The sequence below is a fragment of the Bombina bombina genome, chromosome 6, assembly GCF_027579735.1.
Source record: "Bombina bombina isolate aBomBom1 chromosome 6, aBomBom1.pri, whole genome shotgun sequence".
NCBI lineage: Eukaryota > Metazoa > Chordata > Amphibia > Anura > Bombinatoridae > Bombina > Bombina bombina.
In genome coordinates this window covers 519,167,214-519,180,677 of record NC_069504.1, presented here as the reverse complement: position 1 = coordinate 519,180,677, position 13,464 = coordinate 519,167,214, and the positions used below count along the sequence as shown (strand labels likewise).

Sequence of the window (13,464 nt, the reverse complement as noted above, 5' to 3'; positions counted from 1 at the left end):
TTTCGTTTCTGTTTTCTTTTTCTGTATATATTAAATGCATCTTTTTGAAATTCAAATAAAAAGAATGATAAAAAAAAAAAAAAAAAGAAAAACTTAGAAAAATTACAGATTTTCTTGGACGTGACTGTGCTGTGTGATGCATGTAAAGACGTGAAAAATTAAATGATAATTATAATAGTGAATACAAGTGAATTAGGTTTGCACTGTGAGACCATAATACTCATCGCATAAAAAAGGTGATGAATACATGAAAAGAAGTGACTTAAAAGTGTATAAAGGTCAATTATTGTGTTGAAGTGACTATGTGTGTATTTGGGAAAGGTTATTTGATTTAATTTCATAATTTAAGTACCAGAGAGCATTGCTACTAATTAAGGGGCCCATTGCCATTTTGGGTGCAATAATTAGTATCCGTATATTATTTAAAGGAATATTAATATAACAGACTATACTGTAAAGATTATCTACATAACATAATCAATGGAGAGTTTTAATAGAATCCTCCTAATAAATTCACTCATCTAAATGCCTATTACCACCTTGTATACAGTAATAAATATCTATTATTGTGTGGAAGTTAGTTGGAATTTCTCACCTTCCTAAAATATGGAGGCTTTGTGCACATCTCACTAAATAATAAGTGGTAATATAACCATATAGATGAAATATCTTCTATTATAGTCTTCAGTCTTTAGTTTGTGTCTGAAAAAGAAATTCTCCACAACTTCATCCTGAACTACCAAAGAAGAAATAGTTCAGAATGAATGAATGTTTGTGACTGTAATTATATCTATCTTGCAAGGCTCAGATGTTATAGAAAGATATAATAATTGTTAAATTCATTGAGTCCATACGGTTGTACTGCATTGAGTAAATAGATCCATCTACTCTACGATTTGAGTAATGCTGTTTCAATGTCTCCTCCGCGCATGCCTAGACTTACTTTTTCTATCCCCCAACATTGTAGATCATTTTTATTTGAGTTGTGAGATTTTAAAAAATTGTGCAGCTACACTTGTTAGGATTTTATGTTCTTCCTTGTCTTTGGCAGCATTTTTTATATTTCTGAGGTGCTCCATAAGCCTTAGAGGTAGTTTTCTTGTAAAATAAATTGCAGGTGCACCCGAGAACATAAATGACGCTCTCTGTATTACAGATGATATAGCGTTTGATCACATGACTTCTACCAAATCTGTCTATAATGGTTTTAGTATTGTGCATATAGCTACAAGTGATGCAATTACCACATTTGTGGGCTCCTGGGTTAAATGTTATAATGTTTTTCTTCCTTTGAAAAGGGCTGTTAGTTATCAAGTCTTTGATATTTTTTTTTTTTTATTTTTTTTTTTTTTTATTTACAACTCATATCACGGGAAAAGCCTGAGTGGTGCCACTGTTCACTTTTTGTATATGCAAACGAAGTTTCACTGTAAATGCAGTCTATTTCTTACAATTGCTCTTCTTGCTACTGAAATGGTGGCTAGACAGGAACGTGTGACATAGTGCACCTGAGCATTAGACATTAGAACCTCACAGCAAATTGTCCCCATTGTTTTACAATTTACTCCCATGGAACGCCTATATATTCACTATGTATGTAAGTAAACCAAAGTAAGTTCACACTGTAGTCAATGGGTTAACTGCTAATCTGTGGTCACACTCATCAAGCGTGTTATTAAAATAGAACAGGTTAGGTGCAGTGCAATCACAATATTACAATTAAACACATTCAGTACAGTGAGAACACATAGTGGCTATAAAAATGCAATGTTAAAAATGTGTTAAAAAACATGTTTTATGTAGTACAATGTTTAAAAGAACAAGCTAAAAGTTAAAAACACGCTTATTCAAATTACAAACTTACTTAAAACACATGGGGCTACATTACAAGTGGAGTGCTAAATGATTGCGCTCCGCAAATTTGCCTGTTTGCGGGAGCGAGATAATTTACCAGCCATTACAAGTTGCTGGTTATTGCTACAACAAGCTTGCGGTAGCAATTAGCGCTTATAAAATTAACCATAGGTCAGACCTCTGGTTAACTTTATAAATATGCCCCAAATGCCCCCGAAATTCGGTCTAGTATATTTTATTAAAAAATAAAGATGGCAGCATCTTTATATTTTAATAAAATTACTGCACTAGACAGTATTTTGGGGCTAAACCTGATAGGAGTGGGGTGTTATAAAAAAAAAACAGCACTGAAAAGTGCCTTTGTATTGCAGTCAATGGGAACTGTGTGTTCCCAGTAAACATATATGTATATGCTTATATACATGTATATTTATGTGTTAATATGTGTATCTAAACATATTAACACATACATATATATGTATATAATCATCTACAGATATTTTTATATTTGCTGATAATCGTTGCGCTACTTACCCCCTGCACTGCGAGGTTTCTGATGCCGTGTATGATTTTGCATTCGCGTTGCTGAAAACTTGTAATACCAGCGCACATTATCGTGCGCTGGTATTACACAGTGGAGCGCAAATATCGCTTTCATCAAAGCGATATTTAGCATTTCACTTCTAATCTGGCCCATAATATACTATTTTACAGCATAATACATATATACCACACTATATACACAATTACAACATACCCACAACCCCCAAACTCATATACAAGTTTCACTATTGTATTGAGGTTGAGTTTCGGTTGATACATGTAAACTATACTGCCATTTAAAGGAACAGTAAACACCTTGTAATTACAAGTCATATCTGTTGTGTTGCTATAGAATAACTTATCAGCCAAGTCTTAAAAAAGTTCAAACAAATTAACATCCTTTTTACCGCAATGATTTATTAATAGCCAAACCTAACCCACCATTTGCCTTATGTGAAGGAGCCAATCTGGGCTTTAGTCCACAGACAACAAGGCTAGCATCTTCTATAATGTTAGTATAATGTGACCTGTTTAGCAGTTGTTATCTGATAAAGCCAATTAGGAACATATATATAGCAGAGTTAGCTGTGAGTATTCAGCAAAGTGCAGTCTAAGTTCTAGGAATTAGAAAGTGCTCAATTTTTAAAGCTAAATTGCAAGAAAAGGGGGCAAAATAAATAATAACCGTATATTGCAAAGTTGTTTCATTATGCACAACTAAATATTTTTTTCTTAAGATACGGTGAGTCCACGGAATCATCAAATACTTTTGGGGAATATCATTCCTGGCCAGCAGGAGGAGGCAAAGAGCACCACAGCAAAGCTATTAAATCTCACTTCCCTTCCCACAATCCCCAGTCATTCTTTGCCTTGGTGCATGGAGGAAGTAAAGTTTTGGTGTCTGAAGAAAATTGGATTCTTTTGCTGCAAGCAAGATTGTATTATTTTAAGACAGAGTAGGTGTACTCTGTTCTTTCCCTTGTTTCAAGGATTGGGTCTAGCCGTACTCCACGTTAATCTCTTCAGTAGGGCAGTGGTGGCTTTAAAGCAAAGTTAGAAACTTGTAAGGTGGGCCTTGCTGCACTTTCCTATCCTTTTGCTGCCCTAGTTTAGAAAGCCAGAATAGGTTTACTCTGTTCTCTCTTTTTTCTACAGGTCCCTGTGGGGAGTGGCGTCCTCTCATACCTAGTAAGCTGTCCTGCTGCTGGACGGCCAGACTGCAGGTAAGTGCCTTTGTCTTCTGGGGATAGGAGACTCTGCACTTCATAAGATGCAGCTGCAGCATATATGGGACAAATGTATCCTTTGTAAGGATATTGACAGGCAGGGAGCAGGTACTAAGATGTGACGGGAGACAGGGATTATGGCTTTTTATGTATTAAAGCATAATCCTTTTTATTCATTGTGGGTTCTGCTAGCTAGCTGTCGTTTTTTAGCACACTTTGTGTAGATGGTCCACATAACTGCTTTATGCAGTTTGGATGCCTACTTTCCACACTTAAATGGTTGTGGAAATTTCTTTTCATACTGTGTTTTATGGGCTGTGAATGTATTTGCATAGAGACCGCTATGACCTCTAGGACAGTTGGGCTGTATAGCGTCTGAATGTTACGATGTGTTACTTTGCTGTAACAGCTCAGGGGGCTCTGCATGTAACAATGTGTGAAAAGACCGAATCTCTATGATCCTTGTGATCATTACTTTCTTATTTCAACCGTCCGCAATTATTTTTAGGGCGGGAAGAGACGCTGCATTGTTAGAGACTGTAAGCTTGCGCTTGTATGCGATGCAGTTTTCTTTGGCAGGTCACGTGACCCATTTCTCCGCTTTGCTTTAGACTTGTGGTAGAAGTCAGTTAGCGGAGTGGCGTCCCCAATGATATGTTATTAATTTCATTCTCGATCACTACACAGGTAGATCGGTTGTGCTTCCAGGGCTGAGTTAGGCTGGGGAAGCAGAGTGAAAGTTATTAAAAACAGAGATTTTTAATATGAATTGTACTACTTCAGTTAAGCTGAGGTGTTTGAAAATGGTCTGGTTTTTCTAGTTTAGCGCTAGTATCGTTCTAAGAAGCCCTACCAGTACTTTATAGAGTACAAGTACACAGCATATTTACATAGTTACATATTTACATATTTGTATGTTTTAATAAAAGTTTTTATTTCAATTTACTTCTGCATCAAGAACATCTCTGTCTCTTGTTCTTTATGTTATTTGTTATAGCGCAAATGGTTGCCTATATGTAAATATGTGCTGCTTGCTTAGCTACAAATTTCTCATGCTGAGATAGGTTTTTGTCCTGAACCCAATGTCTCTCAGGTAGATGCTGTCTAGGCAATGCCACATCTTTCTCCTTAATCGTCCCAAGCCTCAATGGCGTCACATGCGGTGCCCTCTATCTCCTGGAGGAGTGTATTTGCCTACAGATTTTGCAGCTCAGGTATCCTCTGCAGGATCTGCTGTTTTATCTGTTTTTCCTTACCTACAGGGAAAACACAAGAGGATATTTAAAATTCAGATAGTAAGGTTTCTGTTCCTCATTCTGCTACACAGGTCGCTCTCTCTACTAAGTCTGGTGAGGAGGATTTGTCGGTAGATTCTGAGGGTAAAATCTCAGATTCGGACAGTATAATTCCTTCATCTGATGCTGAAGTGGTCTCCTTCAGATGTATGCTTGCACACCTCGTCTACTGTTTAAGGAGGTTTTGGCTACTTGGAAGACATCGATACCCTGTCTTTGTCAACCTCTGAAAGTTTTGTGAACTTTATCATTTCTATGATTTTCCTTCCTATGAGGAGGTGTTTTCTAGACGTTCCTTGGATGTTTTTACAGAAATAGGAGAAGCTATCTTTATAGATACCTTTCTCCCTGTCTCCTGTCCTTTAAAGGATTTTCCTGTCGCTGACTACATTAAAATGTATGGTGCCTTAAGTAGAAGGGAGCTTTTCTACTATGGCTCAGAGAACTTTGATCCCTATGGAGGGTAGCTGCTCCTTTATGAAATTGTTCATTTAGAGTAATGCCTTGTCTTATTGCTTGCTGTGCTAGCCAGTCGGGCTGGTGGCTGAAATCTTGGAAATCAGCTGAGAAGCTTACTTGCGGCTTAGTGGTACAGCCTAGGCTTTCTAGTTCTGCAGTTGCAGGTTCTTATTTTATGTTTCCTCCAAATCCAAGCATCTGGCGTTTCTTTTCAAGGATGAGACCTTGTTGGGACTTGGTCTGGCAGAATTATCCTCTGACTTTATGGGTGAAATACCACCTGTCAAGAGAGTAGACTAAAGGAAACTTTTCCTTTTCATATTTCTGCAGGGTCAGTCATGTCTTTGAACTAAGATTCCTCCCAGGGGTAGATTTCTACTTCTAGAGTATCTGCAATCCAGGTATGATGAGAAGCATTCCTTGAACTGGGTTCAGGACATTTTCTGGGAGTGATAGGGAACGGGATATAGGTATTTACCTTAAGTTTCTCAGATTCTGCCCTTCAGAGTAGTATCCATTCTCCTTTGCTGCAAGTGGGCCTGTTGATAACAAACATAGACCTGAAGGACGTGTATTTATTGTTCCCATGATCGGGATCTTCTCAAGTCTCTGAGTTTCGTCTTCCTAGAAAGACTTTTAGGTTTTGGGGTATTGCAAGGGTGCTTTTCTGGACAATATATGGTTCAGGTGTCATCCTTCCTTTGAGCAAACTGTCTTTCAGGAGATCTTGTCCAATCTACTTTCTCATGGATGGGAAATTAATCTAAAGTTTTTTTTTTGGGGGGGGGGGCCTTAATAGATTCTCTATCATAGGAGAAGATTCTATTAGAGGTGAGCTAATCAAGGATTTATTCATTTTCCTCTCTCTGCTGTCTACTGTCCGGCCAACAACAAGCTTTAATTGTCCGGTTGATAGCTTAACCATCTTGCAACCAGAGGGTTGAGATTTTGAATCTAGCTGCAGTTGATTTTTCCTTCACTGTTCAGTGACTCTATGTATGGAGGGAATTGGTTTGATTGTTTCTATGGACATCATTCCCTTTTTGCTATTTTCCATACAATGGAGATCATTCGGATCTATCTTAGGGTATAGATCTATATCAATCATCAAGAGACTTTCTCCCGTGGTGGTTTTTCAGGAGTATCTGTCCCCCGGGGCGCATGCTTCTGGAGACATTCTTGGGTGATGTGACCACGGACGCCAGCCTACTGAGCTGGGAAGCAGTTTGGAACTTATTTAAGGCATGGAAGGGTCTGCTTTCCTCTTTAACACCTTGGAGTTGAAAGAGATTTGCAATGTACTGATGGCTTGGCCTCAGGCATCCTTAGCTTGGTTCCAGTCGGACAAGGTCACCTCAGTGGCTTACATCAGTGACCCTGCTGTCTAAGGCACTGGATTAAACCTCCAGTCTCTTTGGAGGCGTGGGTTTGGATCTCACCACTCCAGAATCCAGTTAAGCTATGCACTGCATGGACATTATTTAATCCAGAGGAACTCGGAATTCCTTAGTCATGTAGGAGGTGACTTGGATTGTCTGTGGGCGGAAGCTCACAAATGCTGTTTGTCATCCACTTTCCAGCAGTGGACAACTGGGAATCGGATTTCTGAACAGACAGATATTTCATCCGGGAAGTGGGACTCTCTATCCGGAAGTGTTCTCCAGGTAAGCCCTCAAATGGGCAAATGGGGGGTTTCCGGAGTTGGCTTTTGAGGGTGTTTCGCAGAACGCCAAGCTTCCAAGGTACAGTTCAAGGTCTAGTGATCTGCAGACCGTTCTGATAGATGTTCTGGTGGCTTTTCCTGGGATTTCAATCTGGCATCCCTGTTTCCTCTGTTTACTTCCTTCCACGAGTCATTGCTCATGTCAAACAGGAGAGAGCATCAGTAATTCTGATAGCTCCGGCGTGGTCACGCACGATTGGGTATGCAGACCTAGTGGAGATATCGTCTCTCTCCCACCTTGGAGATTGTCTCTAAGGAAGGACCTTCTAATTCAGGGTCTTTTCCTTCACCCAAATATCATTTCTCGGAAGCTGACTGCTTGGAGATCGGTTTAAACGTGGGTTTTCTGAGTCGGTCATTGAGACCATGTTTCTGGCTTGTAGCCTGTTACTTGAAACATTTTCCATAAGATATGGCGTAAATGTCCTTATGGTGTGAATCCGTAGGCTACTCTAGGAGTAGGGTCAGGATTCTTAGGATTTTGCCCTTTCTACAGGAAGGTCTGGAGAAAGGTTTTGTCAGTCAGTTCTGTGAAGGGTCAGATTTCTGCATTATTTTTCTTTCTGCATAAGCGTCTGGCGGACGTGACAGATGTGCAATTTCTTTGTCAGGTCTTGGTCAGAATCAGGCTTGTGTTTAAGTCTGTTGCTCCTCCTGGGAGCCTTAACTTTTTGTTACGGTTGCCTCCAGGCTGGCTGGAAGTTGGACCGTAGAAAAGGATGCTCCTAGCGCTCACCAAAGGAGCAGCAGCACCGTAGTCACTCTAACTACTGCGTAGCCACCATCAGTAATGCAGACTATATGAACCACCGCTGCTGGGCTGGTATCTCTCCGTCTGCTCTGCGCCCTGGACCTACGACTAGGCTCCAGTAGGCGAACCTCTTCCTTCTGTAGCAATCCCTGTAGCTAAGGGAGTATGAAAAACATAGCAATCCCTGTAGTGATTATAAGCTGTATCCTACAAACATGAGTCAAAGCTGCAAGTTAGAGGGTCAGAAATAGGTCTGAAGTGCTGGAGCACACAGCCTGCTTTTTTTTTTTTTTTTTTACATGCAAACAGGACACTCTCAGGGGGAGGCATAAAATCCCCCATCACACATTTGATATTAGATAGAGAGACACTCCCTTTGACAGGCCACAACATTACTTCAGCAGATAACATTTTACACACAATAAAACAATGCAGTCCACCTTATCACTACTAGAAGTCTGATTAGACAATGGGAATGTTTTATCACTAAACTTAATTAGAGCTGATCCCAGCAAACTTGTATTTAGAATGCTTCTTGAAGCTGAACAAAGTTATCTCTGTAGTTCTGACTGAAGGGTCTGTCACATAGCACTTACTGGCACACAATGAAACTGAACCAAGTGGGAGAAAGCCAGGGACAAGTCATTTCACAGGTCTGGGGACATAGTCTTAAAGGGGCATTGTTCACCAAAGTCACAATATGTCCCCAGACGGTTCTTAAAGGGCCATACACACCCAATAAAAGTTAATATGTTTTCAGGGGCACAATCTTCCAGGGGCCATAGTCATGTGGAAGGAGGCTGGCAAATAGGCTTCTCCAAAATCCAGGGAAGCAGGGCAATTTTCCATTTAAAGGGCCAGTTACAAATAGCAGTTTGTAACATATCTCCCCTTTTGGAGGGAGACTAACCAGGCACCTGACCTTCTGCCGGTCAGTGCCTGTTAGTCTCGCAACCCACCCACAAATAATCGTTAGCAGCAAAGTAGCCCCCCCACAATACGTAGTACTGGCCTGTAAGTTCCAGGTTGTAGGATGAAAGTGTAGCATCCTCGGCCTTCCTGGCGCAGCTGGGCAAATAGCTGATGGTACTTGGGGGGCAGAGGCCAGCGGCACTCTGCCCTGGTGCCAGCGCTTCTGCTGGGGTGAGGGGTTTGCAGGCCAGTCCTGTAACAAGGACAAGGTCTGTAGGGCAGAGGCCAGCAGCGCTCTGTCCTGATGCCAGCTCTTCTGCTGGGGGAATTGGGGCATAGTCCTGCCCGGTGGCAAAGGGAACGTGGGGGTCAGTGGGGGTTAACATCTTCACTGTTAACCCTGGGCCCAAGTTAGGAGTTAGCTGGGGAGGGGGAGATTGGCTTACCTCCTCCTCCTGATACTCCGGCGGCCGTTGGGAAGGGAGGTCGATGCTCTCCGCTTCCTTTGGAACATGCTGCGGCTGGGGAGAGAGACCGGTTGTCTCCTCTCCCTGGAAGGCACACTCCGGCTGGGGAGGGAGGTCGATGCTCTCCCCTCCCTGTAGCTGGGTCTGTCGCTGGGGATCTGGGCCGCCTGCCCAGCATCCCTGTTGGGCCGGTAGAGAGACTGCGGTCCCATCTCCACCTGCCTGCTGGGGGTCCTCCCAGGACCAGTCTATGAGGCCTGCTGCCTCTGGTATCTCTGGTTGGGGTTGGGGAAGGAGACCGGTTGTCTCTTCCCTCTGCACAGTATACTTCCGCTGGGGAGGGAGGTCGCTGCTCTCCTCTCCCTGTGGAACATGCTGCGGCTGGGGAGAGAGACCAGGTGTCCATACCCTCAAACTCCACAGTTGGCGCTCAAAGGCTCGTGCCGCTTCGTTCTCAGTAGCCAATTCCCGGATGAGGCGACTGACTACCTCCTGTGCAGGGTCTGCACCATATCGGACTAGCCGCCTCTTTACCTCTGGAACGAAATCAGCGCCCTCATAGCGACGGATCAGGTTGAGGTGCTCTTCACAGGGTTCTGACCAGTGTCTTGTCAGCTCCATGCTGCTGTAGGTAGGGACGCTGCGCAGTGGCTAGCGTTGCCCTCAATTACTCTCCTACGATATCAGTGCTGTTGTGGTGCTGCTCCTTGCGCTAGGACGCGATCCCACCGCTGCCACCAAATGTTACGGTTGCCTCCAGGCTGGCTGGAAGTTGGACCGTAGAAAAGGATGCTCCTAGCGCTCACCAAAGGAGCAGCAGCACCGTAGTCACTCTAACTACTGCGTAGCCACCATCAGTAATGCAGACTATATGAACCACCGCTGCTGGGCTGGTATCTCTCCGTCTGCTCTGCGCCCTGGACCTACGACTAGGCTCCAGTAGGCGAACCTCTTCCTTCTGTAGCAATCCCTGTAGCTAAGGGAGTATGAAAAACATAGCAATCCCTGTAGTGATTATAAGCTGTATCCTACAAACATGAGTCAAAGCTGCAAGTTAGAGGGTCAGAAATAGGTCTGAAGTGCTGGAGCACACAGCCTGCTTTTTTTTTTTTTTTTTTTTTTTTTTTACATGCAAACAGGACACTCTCAGGGGGAGGCATAAAATCCCCCATCACACATTTGATATTAGATAGAGAGATACTCCCTTTGACAGGCCACAACATTACTTCAGCAGATAACATTTTACACACAATAAAACAATGCAGTCCACCTTATCACTACTAGAAGTCTGATTAGACAATGGGAATGTTTTATCACTAAACTTAATTAGAGCTGATCCCAGCAAACTTGTATTTAGAATGCTTCTTGAAGCTGAACAAAGTTATCTCTGTAGTTCTGACTGAAGGGTCTGTCACATAGCACTTAATGGCACACAATGAAACTGAACCAAGTGGGAGAAAGCCAGGGACAAGTCATTTCACAGGTCTGGGGACATAGTCTTAAAGGGGCATTGTTCACCAAAGTCACAATATGTCCCCAGACGGTTCTTAAAGGGCCATACACACCCAATAAAAGTTAATATGTTTTCAGGGGCACAATCTTCCAGGGGCCATAGTCATGTGGAAGGAGGCTGGCAAATAGGCTTCTCCAAAATCCAGGGAAGCAGGGCAATTTTCCATTTAAAGGGCCAGTTACAAATAGCAGTTTGTAACACTTTTGTTCTTAAATTTTGCAGCAAGCTCCGTTTGAGCCATTGCATTCCATAGATATTAAGTTGTTATCTTGGAAGGTTTTGCTTCTTATTGCTATCTCTTTTGCTCAGAAAGTGTCGGAACTCTCTGCCTTGCAGTGTGATTCGCCTTATCTTATCTTTCATGCTGATAAGGCGGTTCTTCATACTAAGTTAGGTTCCTTCCTAAAGTGTTTTTTGACAGAAATTGTTGTTCCTTCTTTTTGTCGTAGTTCTTCTTTTCTGAAGAACTTTTGTTGCACAACTTGGAGGTTGTGTGTACAAATGGAAAAACAAACTGCGCTAAATTTCCCGATGTCTAATTAAACCAAATATCATAAATAAAAATGGCCACACTCTTTCAACAACCTATGTTATATAAATCACACATAAATTGCGATATAGTAAAGAAAGCACCAAGCTATGTTATCTATACATGAACCAGTTTGAATAACAAATGTAGGTGACCAGTCTATTAGCCGTAATAGGTGGTGTGGGATATGTTCCCCGTGCTATGATAGCACCAAAAGTACCTCAATGTAAACCGCAGTCCACACCAGATTTCACCCCAAGGGTTATATGCTGGGAGAGCGTTAAGGTGTCTTTCAAACTGATCCAGAGAGGATTTTTTGTGGTTCACCTACACAGTGATCTATTTTACATGCTGTTTTTAAAGAGTTATTCTGTAAGTACGATTTTATCTTGTGCGCAGTGCGCTTGTTAATAAACTCCACTTGATGAGAGTGCGCTTTTCTGTCTTTTGTCTTGGAGGTTGTGTGTACTTTAAAGTTTTACTTACAGGCGACTAAGGATTTTCGCCAGTCTTCTGCCCTGTTTGTTTGTTTCTCTGGGAAACGTAAGGGTCAGAAAGCTTCTGCAAATTCTCTTTCTCTCTGGTTGAGAAGTATAATTGGTTTTGCTTATGAGACTGCTGGGCAGCAGTCTTCTGGGAGAATTACAGCTCATTCCACTAGGGCTGTCTCTTCTTCTTGGGTTTTCAAAAATGAAGCTTCTGTGGAACGGATTTGCAAGGCTGCAACTTGGTCTTCTCTGCATACCCTGTTCAAATTTTACAAATTGGATACTTTTTCCTCGGCTGAGGTTCTTTTGGGATAAAGGTTCTTCAAGCAGTGGTTCCTTCTGTTTAGGTTACCTGTCTTGTCCCTCCCTAACCATCTGTGTCCTTTAGCTTGGGTATTGGTTCCCAACAGTAATTGATGATTCCGTGGACTCACTGTATCTTAGGAAAGAAAACAAAATATATCCTTACCTGATAAATTTGTTTCTTTCCGGATACGGTGAGTCCACGGCCCGCCCTTGATTTTAATACAGTTATTTTTAACTTTAACCTCAGGCACCTCTACACCTTGTGTTATTTCCTTTTTCTCCATTTTCCTTTAGTCGAATGACTGGGGATTGTGGAAAGGGAAGTGCCATTTAACATCTTTGCTGTGGTGCTCTTAGTCTCCTCCTGCTAGCCAGGAGTGATATTCCCCAACAGTAATTGATGATTCCGTGGACTTATCCGGAAAGAAACAAATTTATCAGGTAAGCATAAATTTTGTTTTTATACAGAAACATCAAGGTGTTTACTGACTTTTTAATGCAGTCTAAAGGGATCATTTACATTACACCTTCGCTGCAGATGGCAATGCAGCTTTTAACATTCTGCTATTGAGCCTCACTAAAACACCTCTTGGCGAGACTGCCTTCTAACAGTGATTTAGAAAATTTTACCTGCCATCTCGATTGCTATGCGTATACCTTTATAACATAGTGCTATTGTGACAATCCTTTTAGTATTGGTCTCAGTGTGTATAGAGAGATAAGATCTGCACTCTCGGGAAGCTTAACCCATTTGATTAGGTTGTGGTTTCAATTAGCAGAGGCAGCTATTTCATATACAAAAATATTTCTAAAAGAGTGTAACTGCATTAGTGCTGGTATTAAAAGTAGAAAGTTAGTGCGTGAGCAAAAGACTCAGGCACACTAACTTCAGGACTTTGGTTATCACAAATGTGCTCCCTCTCCCCATAGACTTCAATGGGGCAAGCTACAAAAAAAATTGCTAACCCAATACTGTGCTAGATAAACTGCACTAAAGCCAAAGGTGTATAAGGAATACTTAACATTCCTATGGTCTTCATTGGAGGAATTTTTATATATACAGGGAGTGCAGAATTATTAGGCAAGTTGTATTTTTGAGGATTAATTTTATTATTGAACAACAACCATGTTCTCAATGAACCCAAAAAACTCATTAATATCAAAGCTGAATAGTTTTGGAAGTAGTTTTTAGTTTGTTTTTAGTTATAGCTATTTTAGGGGGATATCTGTGTGTGCATGTGACTATTACTGTGCATAATTATTAGGCAACTTAACAAAAAACAAATATATACCCATTTCAATTATTTATTTTTACCAGTGAAACCAATATAACATCTCAACATTCACAAATATAAATTTCTGACATTCAAAAACAAAACAAAAACAAATCAGTGACCA

At 41.5% G+C, this 13,464-nt stretch overlaps 1 protein-coding gene across 1 annotated transcript in view; it reads left to right on the top strand.

Annotated features, from left to right (window-relative positions):
• The window catches only part of SH3GL3 (SH3 domain containing GRB2 like 3, endophilin A3), a 394,383-nt gene that overhangs the window by 149,200 nt on the left and 231,719 nt on the right, over positions 1-13,464 (top strand). The gene's annotated exons all lie outside the window — the stretch shown is intronic.